Consider the following 11016-nt stretch of genomic DNA (forward strand, 5'->3'; position numbering starts at 1 on the left):
TGTAATGACTGACTGTCCAGCAGTTAAAGAAGGCATGCTAAACTAGACTAAAACTACGACAGTTTATTAACATACGTGGCTAGCTTCCAGTTGCGTTAGCGAGCATTGCGCAAGGGCATGTTACTTTGAAATAAGAGCATTCACTAGAATGCAACAATTGTTAAAAAAAATGAGACTCGAGCACCAAATTGCTGTTCCTATGAGCTGTGATTAAAAGGCTTCATGTCATCAAAAGATACGAAATGCATACTACGTATTTGAGTTTAATAATCAGCTTTGTAACTGCTAATCAGTTTAGGTTCAAAGCAGTGGAAATGTTGCAGCGCCAAACCTTGTTTTAAATGCTAATAAGACATGCATTACAAACTTTTATGGATGATGCTAAATAGATTTGCGTGATGATTCCATAAGGGAGTTATTAGCATTAAGTTAAAGAGTGAGAAGTGCGACAAACTATAATGATAACATTAGTACTGTCAATTTTTTGTAGGGCTCTGAAAAGATATGTTGTGTAATGAAAACCGAAGTAGCCAGAAAAATGGAATCTGGGCTGAATAAATGTTCCGACAGTTTGCAAAAATTCATCAACCGACCACCAGGGGTACGATGAGCCTAGAGTTGAACTTAAGACACATCATGCGTTGTGTGGAAAAAGTACGCAACAGCGGTGATGTTGAAGCAAATTAATATCAAAACAACACAACACTGGTTTGTGGGCAAAATAATCCGTTGTCCATAATCCATTGCCTGAATTGACAAAGTGACAACCAGAGTAACCAAATACATGACCAACAGAGGGACAACACAGTCACATCCAATAACTTAACAAAGCAACAGCTCAAACAATGGTAATTCTCATAGATTCACTGTTCAACAGCAAATCAATAACATAATATTGACCTTGTTTTAGCAGGTTTTCAATACAGAACAAAAACTGTTATAGATCTTGGCAAAAATGGAGCGTATAGAAACTTATGGCAGAATGTGGCTTTTTTCTATAAAGTGCCAACAGGAGGCAGCACAGTCAATGTCCACCAAGATAGCTTATATTGAATCAATTACAAAAGTAACCAAATAACATTGTTATGCATGTACTGCCAGATGTTTCTGAATTTATCTTTTGTTAATGCATTGTTTGTGCAATGTCTTTTGCTAGCCTTTTAAAGCTAAAAGTGAACATCAGCAATAAATATTCCATAGACATGAGTTAAGGTCTGCTGACAATAGCAGTGTGGTATCCTTAACCTATTCAAACATAAGAAGTATATAATCTCCAGAAAAACAAACTTTCTAATCAATATTTTAGTAAGCATGTGAAAATAAGTACTCAATTGAAATGAGAAACTTACAGAGCTGTCTTCTTTTTCTTCAAAATTGGAAAATCTTCTCACCAGTCCAAGTCTCAGCTATGGGAGAAAAAAAGGAACAATGAATGATATCCACCTAACAGACAGCACATCAGATCCACACACACATAGTTACAAAAAAAATTAACCACTCAGTGTACCTGGCTTAAAGTAGTTGGAAGTGTTTTGGTTTTCCGACGTTAATTGCAACTGACTAATATAACATATATTGCTTTAACCATCTCTTTATATTTGACTCAGAGAAAATGTTTAATACTGCAACTTTCCAGATCTCTGTCAATATTTTGGGTTAAAAATATCTCTCCTAGAGCTTTACACCTGAAATATTATTCCTGTGTCACTACAAATACATAACAAATAATTAGATCTGTTGAGAGTCTGCAACAGACTTTCCAATGCAGATACCGATTTTCTGCAGGCGGAAAGGCAATGCTGACTGTAGTGTGTTCCTTTGTATTCTTCTAAGTGGATTTCTAATCTTCTCTTTTGGATGTAGGGACTCCTGTCTGTCTACAACTATCTATTACACTTGTGAGACATGAAAAGAATGATGTATTTCAAAGAGTAGTTGCATTTCTGTCTTCAGAACAACTTGTTATACCATTTTTGCTTCGTTTAGCAGTTTCAATGGAAAATATCTAGTGATCCATCTTTAACACTTTTACGTTTCTCTTACTTAAGACTATGATTAATGCAGTAATTCTGATGATGCTAAACAGTCACATTATTGGCTTTGAGTGTTGATCACATCAAGGAGGTAGGTCATGTTTAGTGTTATAAAAAATCCATACTGGTGCGATCCCACATTTCATTTGGCAAATATTTTTGTCATTATATTACAAGGTAATATGTTTCTTCTATTTTAAAATGGACTTTTTATATTCATATTTAAGTGTAAAAGTAATTGCAATGTCATTTTTTTGGCAGCAAATTACATCACAGTTGCCAATACCTCTAAAAGCACTGATTATACTGTCATTTTAATTTGGCTGACATTTAGAGATTTTTCTCAAGTGTCACAAATCAAAATCAGTTTCATAAGGAAATTGTGAACAATGTGCAGATAGATACTATTGAAATTATTTTTGACAAAATTGTTTTCATGATGTCCGCATTAAAGCAGGATTAAAATAGTTTTTGTAAAGTACAGCTGTACAGCCAAATTAGCAAATAGCTCTTTTCTGATTACCCTTGCCAAATGTCACCAGTCTGCGACCTTACAAAACTTAATCAAGAAATGTAAATATGATCCAATTTTGATTGTTTGCGCAGGTTGCCAAACTACTGACAGCCATAGAGTATGAACCAAAAAAAGTGTGTTTGATGTGACTCCAGGTGTACATGATTAACATTAACTGATTCAGAGGTGTAGCATTAAAGTTGTGGTTTCATTCAAATACATTTCTAAAAGCAAGATGTAATTTCCAAAGATCTCAAATGGCAAAATGATAAAACCTGCAATGAATTACTTCACAGAAAAGTTGCATTGGCCCATCACTTCACACTAAGGTCAATGAAGCATGATCTGAAGCATTTTTGGGATCGCAAACCAAACACAGGTCTTGGCTATGTACCATAGTGAGTGTCGTCAATGTCAATGTTTTCAATATGACTGACGTAAGTGCGAGATAATTGCCGGTTGTTTTGATTACAAAAGATACTGTTATGACAAAAATGAATGAATATAAACACTGTAAGTGCTTAATTGCGTAGCTAGCTAGTTGAAAGTCCATAACGAACATATTACAAATATGAATGCTTTCTGAAAATAACTAAAAGTAAATTACGATAAAACATGATGTGGTCTCTCTTTCAGTCGACAGAACAGACTTCACACTAAATGGCCACTTTGAAGAGAATTTCTGGGCGCGTCTTACGATTTAAATCACATTTCAACAACATGTTTGCTAATCAAATTGTGTTTTAAAATGTCAAGATCACTTGAGAGTTAAGGCATTTACAATACAAAACAATGACTCCAATTTACATAGCGCTTCAGTGTACTTTAGTTGAATGAAAATAACTTCAAATTAATGATGCAACGTATCCCCCGGGGCCAGGTATCAGATCAGCCATACATTTATAATTTATGTGTACATCTGTGCGTCATTGTACACTAGGGGGCAGAAAAGTCCTCCCTACAGTTGTGTAATGACACATATCACTATTTCCTCGTAATGACATTATATGATAATGTGAAAGCAAAAAACGCACTATTTCCTATGCCATTTATTCAGTTAAACTTGTACAGTCAGTAAAAACAGACAACACGATTGAACATAAATTACGAGATCAATGAATACATAGCATACAAGTATTCTGCTAAAGACATTCAATCTGTCGTAAATTGATACTTACAAATCCCCACTGAAGCGTGGATCACACGAATTCTTCATTTCATGGTGGCTAAATGTCAACCCTTTAAAATAGAAAAATAACAGATCAGAAAGGAACTGCAACAACAGCACACCCTACTGGCTGCATGTATGTAGCAGTAAAGACAAAGAAGCCGGTATGGCTGCAAAAAATAGCTTGAACTGGTAAAGCAAAAAAACACATACCATTTAGCTTAGGTGAAACAACCTCCTTTCTTCCTTGACGTAGTTCGTAAAACATCGAGGAAAATCCCTGCAAAACACAAAACATGATTATTGTCATTATTGTTTGTCGCAATCAACAAAATCATAACTTATGTTGGCATACACACCACTCATAAATTGGTAGTTTGTTTTAAATATTTTTTTAAAGATTATTTTTGGTACTGGTTAAAAGCTCATTAACATATAAATAAAGTCATAAATAAGTAGTTCCATATTTAGACATGCAAATGTAAATTTTTTTGCATGACTTGGTGCTTTAAAATGCAACTAAATTTGTCCTCAACAGTAACGTCCATTTGAGAATAGCTTTAAGAGGGCATTTTGTTATGTGCAGGGTGGTACTAATCCTTTGGATTTAACAATAAAGTCTAAGACACAAATATCTATTATTAAAGGCTATATATCATCTGTTCTTATTATGTGTAGTGTTTTCCTACATATGTGGATAAATCAGCAACCTCGTCCATCAGACTGAGATATTGAGATGATTTTATTTCTTTATTAAATTTTAATACAGTGTTTAGAATTTCCTCAAATTCACATACTTGTAGTAAGGCTTTCTAACAAAAAAATATTTTATACATGTCTTGCAGGTGTAATTTGACTTGAAAGACAAAATATATGTAAATATTTAAATTACTTCTCCATTCAGTACCTCAAAGGGTTAAAAGCCAACACCCTATTTTGTATTTCGAAGTATATCTAAGCTTTTATAACATACAGAACCTTTATTTGACAATCATATTAAGTACAGTTTATGTATGGTGTCTACAATGAAAGAATTACTGTCAGTAGTCATATTTTAAGCATTTTGACAACTTATCACATTTTATATAAACTATTTATAAATTATAAGTATTAAGTCTATAATGCTTGCTAAAATCTTGTCTCAAACTACATTTGTACACTTTCTGCTGAGATAGTGTCTAAAATCGTCGATTTTTAAGTATTTTTTTGATTTGCAATTCGATGAAAAATGTCAAAAAACGAACAGACTGAAAATAAACAAAATATGCTTCAGCTTGTTGTGTTGATGTCAATCAGTCTCGATACGACGTTTAAAAAACGAAACATTTGCTCATTTTTGTTGTTTTTGTCGAGCAAATTCAGACAAGGGCATTTGCCCTTTCAAGGACAAAGCAAATTTTAAATGCGTAGGTTGAAATAACTCCAAACAGGTCGAGAACAAATATACATGTCCAGATATGAACTAAGTTAACTGAAAACATAGCTCCTAAACATGCAAAATCTATCGAGTAAAACACAATTATTTGCTATTTGCAGCCTGCAGACCGTTTTGTCTGTTCTTCGCTGACAACACACCATGGCCATTTTTACAACACTGCGTCTAACTGTCGTTCTTTCCACCATATTGCCATACACGCCTGGTTCGTATTTTTCAGCTATTAACGTATGATTACTCGTAAGTTCTTACCCATTTCCCAGGCCGTGTCTATCCCCCGTCGTCTGCCATAGTCGGAGTCGCGTTTTTGGGCGATTTTCGTCGTTTTGGTGGGACTTTGAGCCGCATCGTTGCGCCTTCTCTCCTCTCCGTCCTCGACGCCTTGCTCCTCTGCTGCGTGTGTCCTCCCCTCTGCTCTGCCTGAGCTGATATCCTTCAGCGGCTCTGCCCACTTTCCTCTCAACGTAAGCCAAACTCCACTCCTCTACAGCCCCATCTAGCTAGCGCTAGCATCATACCCACCATGAAACTACAAAAACTTTCTTATCTGAACCCAAACTCGACACTTTTTAAAAACCTCAAAACAATAGGTGTATTTAACTAAGCCTTATTATATTGTTTTTTGGGGCAAAAAAACTAGCTACACATAACTAGTAGTTGTCAATTTAGCCTGTCAAATAAAGCTAAATTTGGATGTTAGCATTGTATACAAATAACTGTGTGACCTGCTGATATATTAGAAAATATGTATTTTTTGTATAAACATAGTGACACCTACGTGGCATAGTGAGTGGTACTAATTTGTTAAGCAAATATGAAAACAAGACAAGCTAAACAACTAGCACTTCAAGTGCTAAATCACATTTCTCTTGCTAATGGTCCAATGTTCATCCTTCCAGACTGCTACCTTATCTGGCATATACACAAATAGACATATGTGGTGTATAATAACCTGTGTTCCTGTGACGCTTTTTCTGCCAGGTGGGATTAAAAAATAGTTTGTTGCAGTAACATAAAAATAAAAATCAATACATTTTTGTTCGTTATCATGTGAGCTCAGCCAGTGACACCATTTCACAGAAATGGAGTGATTGAGGTCACGCACCCCTCCTTTTGATAGTCAGATATTCCATTAATAGTATGGCCAAATGTTGTTTTTTTCAAACCCACGGTTTATGCTTCCATATGATTTGTGAAAGTGGGACTGGAATGCAGCTTTGAGGTTAGACTGTTTGACGAAAAGCAACCAAACATAAGCACATGTTTCAGATGCTTGACAGATCATAACTGAAAAAGGGTGGCTACAAACACAATCAAAAGTCCAATGAGGACAACCAAAGCTGGTAAACTTGGGCTGTTCAGTCAGAGCAGCCTTTGTTGGACAGTCTGTGCAGTCTGTGGTATGCTCTCCACCCCCATCACTGACCAATGAGCTGTTTCACACCACTGCGCATGCTCTCTGCAGTGGAAGATTTCTTTAAAAAGATCCTCGGCCTAGCAACAAGAGTGCCTTGCAGAAGCATTACGAATCCACAAGTGAATCTAACACAGCCTTATATTGACTAACTAGTTTGGTGCTTGGTGTAGTGCCTTTTGCCTTAATCAGGTTGTGTGTAGGAATCTTCAAATCTAAAATTGTGCCTTTAGAAATTGAGAATTGAATGATAAGGCTTTGTTTAAAATAACTGCCTTGAGAACATTATTGCTGAAGAGGCTGTAATAAAGTTAAAGTGAATGAATTCCTGCTTCAATTACCTGAATATTTCAGTTTTTACAATGTGCTTGATGTAATGGTACTGCAGTTTTCTGAGAACTTGACAGGAGCAGCTGTACACAAAGGTGTTATTAATATACAGGTGGCCATTGCATGTATAAGTGCAGACTTTAGTTAGTAATGAGCACAGAGAGCTTAATGGGCATTGCGATTACAACAGTGTTGTATCACTTGCTATGAAACAAAAGTACACTGTGATCTCAGTCTAATCTGCAGCATGCATGACACATTTTTATATCAGAATGTGAAGACTAAAATGCAGCCATTTGTTCTGTGAAGGAACAAGTACTCACCCCTGTTTGAGAAGGGTGTGCCTTACATGTTGCAAAAACAGCACCAATAACAGGCAGGATTGCACATTCATGGGTGTTCCCTCACTCACTGAGGCGTTTACGCAGTGTTATCTTACTCTGCAAATAGCCTTTGAGTTGACTCAAGAACAGGTTGGCTTTGTTTTCATGTTTGATTTTCACTTAGCAAGACAAATGGCTCTGTATGCTGGTGTGGTTGTGCTGTACAGCAAACAACTTCTAACATTCCACTGGTCAAATTGAGCATATTAACACCAAATCATGTTTCAAGCTCTTGTTGTTTAAAGGGACAAGAGATCTAAGTTTTAAAATTGGCACCATGGTAGCATTCTTATATTGCATTTTAAATATTTTCCCATGTGAAACTCATGTGCAACTTGCATAACTGTGTTTTATTGAGCTGTTTTTCTGTGCGACGTTCAGGCCTTCCTCTCTGAATGTAACAACACTCCTCAGCTAAAGATATGTAGCACCCCTTGTAAAAACAAAGTCATGCTTCACATCATGTAAATCACCTCAATAAGCATTGACTCTCCACGCAAACTCAAGATATGGCAAAGGTACTGCCACTTTATGGCACACTGACTGTCTTTTTGCATGCATGTTATTGTATGTTCCTCATCAAGAAGCCAATTTAACATCTTAACATATCTATTCTAATAGGAAATGTCAGCTACCGAGTGTTTTATCCACTGAGCACTGTTACAGATCCCGGAGGCATACACAAATTAGTCTGCGCTGAATGTTGAAACTTGGCCTCTGGAAGAAAAAGCTTGCTCCATTATTATTTCGTGCTGCCATCTGGTGGATTTTGATGCGATCAAGTAGCTGTCACATACAGCTGTACGGTAAAAGGCCAGAGCTCCTACTATCAGCTGCCCAAAATAAGCCCAGACATCAAAACAGGCCAACTAAACAGACTGGCTTCTGTCTTTGTCTTTTTTAATCTAAAGGGAGCTCCAACAGGTTGGAGAAATGTTACATGTATTTGATGTACAACCCTATCTAACATAGTTCAAAGTATATGTATCCACTAGCAATCAGAAGCATTATTTATAGAAAGAAACTTACATGTTTGTCCATTTTTACGTTTAATCTGATGATAATAGACATTAAAAAGCCATAGAGATTGTCTCTGTTGAAAGAGTGATACTTAGGCAAAAATTTATTTTTGCCCTTAGATTTGGTTTAAACAATTGTTACCATCACTGATCCATTAACCGCTTATCTCTTCCTTGTCTGGTTAACATTTTCCCTGGAGTCTGCAGTTGTGACCCAACAGTCTGCTGCCCTTGGGAAATGGTGTCTGCTGTGGCCCATGGGTAAATGCTGCCTTCAGATGCTGTCGGAAATTTGTAAACTACAAACGACCCCAAATGTGAAGCAAAGTGGTAAGGTAAGTTTAAAAAGCCTGTGAGACACATATAAAAAAAAAAGATGTAACAGCCCATTGTCAGCATCCTATGCACTGTGTTGAAAAATGTAAATAGAAAATCAAATAAAATAGTAGAGTGGCATTGTTTCTGAATAGGTTTAATCTACAACGTTAACAGTGTTTTTAATAGGGTTAGGGTTAATTGTTAACGTTTGTGTTTTTATGTAAGATAGAAACACACATTTAGCATTTTTATTTAGTCTGGATGCCTAGATTTTGCTGCTTTCATGAAAACGATTGACCATTGAGCCTCATATCTGGGAAAAATAAAAAAAACATGCATATCATGGCATCTTGAATTTCTAATGACTCCTATAACTCAATTTCTTAGATGGAATTATTGAAATGTATGTTTTTTTGTCAGAAAAAGCAAACATGCATTTTTGTGTTTTAAAAAAAATCTATAAAATACTTTATAGGTTTATTATAGGTCCTCTGGAAATAAAACAAAATCTGCAGGGTCATAAATATACATACAGCAATTCTAGGTTCTAGGTTCTTGGTTAAATGTCCTTTATCCATTTTCCCCTCAACTAGGCACTTTTGGTAACGCGTCCACAAGCTTCTAGTTGTATCTTTATCCACTTCTCTTGACAGAATTGATGCAGTTCAGCTAAAGTTGTTGATTTTTTGACACAGACCTGTTTCTTCAGCACAGTCCACAGATTCTAGCCCCATTTAACCGTTTCTTTACCACTTCTGATGTGCGTTTAGCGTCATTGTCTTGCATGAACACCCAACTGTGTCCAAATACCCAACCTTCTGGCTGGTGATTTTAGGTTTTCCTAAAAAATGTGGAGGTAATCCTCAGACAAGTTATAAAGTCATCAGAATAAAAGACAGAATATTATTGAAAGAAATACAGTTTAAAGGAAATTAAAACTCAAATAAAATCAGGAAAGGCTGACTCTCCGATAAAAGCATCTTTTAAGATACTTCAAAGAGAGCCCTGAGTCAGCTGACCTGATTTCCTCAGGCAGATCTTTTTAAAGCCTCTCATCAACTGCAATAGCTCTGTCCTTTTTAATTTTTAGCCTGGCCCCTGAAGCAGATAAAAGACCTCTGGGTGAGGATCTTTAAGTGCGTACCGGTGAATACAGTTCTATAAGAGTTATAGAGGAGAGAGGCCATGAGAGGCCAAAAAGTTATTAGTAAAATCTTAAAATGTGCCTTAAAACCTACTGGGAGTCAGTGTGAAGAGGATAAAGCAGGAAAGTGTTGATTTTGTGGGTTCATTCTGGTAAAAATTAAGTGTGGGTGAGTTTTCCTAAAATGGGTCACCTGACAAATGGGGACAGTTAAACTATGCAATGAATATCTTTTTTTGGAATACTGAAAATAACCCAAAACCTGTGAAAAGGCATTTGACAAACATAAAAAGTTCACACGGTATGATGCCATTAAAGTGGGCGTGACATCAGACACACTCCTAGAACTGTGGTAACTGAAATGATGTAGTGTTCTAGCAGAAAACATATAGCTCATAAACAACTAAAAAAGTGTGTAATTAGGTGTCAGAATTACTAAGAAAACTGGACACTCAGATACTATCAAAACGGGACACCGCTCTCAGTTATTTTGATTGGAAAAAAATGCTTTCAGGAACACTAAATATGTCCTAAAATTGTCTTTTCTTAACCGGATCAAATATAATTTCTCCTTAATGTGTTGTCAGCTGGTTTGCTGGAATGAAGCTAAGAAGAGCTAGCATAGCCGTATTTTAGCTAGTCTAGCTAGAAAGTTTTTTCACACAAAAGTTCTAGATTGCTCTGTGGAGGCATTTTACCTATTCTTCATATGTATGATAATTGAAATAATATTACATATATGCATATTTTGAAGTGAATGAGTAAGTTCAGTTTTGTGGCCATGTTGGTTTTATAAAATTGTTTTGATAGCCTTGTCTGAAGAAAAAGAAAAAACTGAGTGACAGAGTTCATTTTAATGGTTCAAAAAACAATTTTAATTGTTTTGTATTTTTACCATATTTGAAGACATTCAAATGTTGTCATTACTAATTCTTGACTTGCTGCCACTCTCCCCCCACTCCTCTATTATAGACATTGACTCTGTTTCATTAACACAGAGCTTTTAAATAGGACAGTTGTCATCCTTGTGCACTTTTCAAGTTGTTTACATGACACACTATGTAACGTTGCACATTATCAGGCAATTATTTTGCACATTCCTGCACCCTTGAAATAGTTCTGTTACTTCATACGACTCATGACACTTTCTTCTTATTACTCCGCCAAGGAACGTGGTGGGGTTATGTGACGCTTGGCGTACATTTGTCTGTCTGTCTGTCTGTCTTTCTGTGTACAACATTACTCAAAAACAGAATAA

General features: G+C 36.0%; 1 protein-coding gene across 3 annotated transcripts in view; it reads right to left on the reverse strand.

Annotated features, from left to right (window-relative positions):
- The window catches only part of chd2 (chromodomain helicase DNA binding protein 2), a 28026-nt gene extending 22330 nt beyond the window's left edge, over nt 1-5696 (reverse strand). The window contains exons 1-4 of one of the 3 annotated variants that reach the window (XM_055008968.1): nt 5403-5696; nt 3929-3995; nt 3726-3786; nt 1350-1406 (exon numbers count right to left, since the gene is read on the reverse strand). The gene's annotated coding sequence lies outside the window, so the exon portion shown is untranslated. The remainder of the gene's footprint in view (nt 1-1349; nt 1407-3725; nt 3787-3928; nt 3996-5402) is intronic. The other 2 variants (XM_055008969.1, XM_023287226.3) reach the window with 2 other exon arrangements.
- Nucleotides 5697-11016: the final 5320 nt, after the last annotated feature.

This window comes from Amphiprion ocellaris, chromosome 3, assembly GCF_022539595.1.
Source record: "Amphiprion ocellaris isolate individual 3 ecotype Okinawa chromosome 3, ASM2253959v1, whole genome shotgun sequence".
NCBI classification, from domain to species: Eukaryota; Metazoa; Chordata; class Actinopteri; family Pomacentridae; genus Amphiprion; species Amphiprion ocellaris.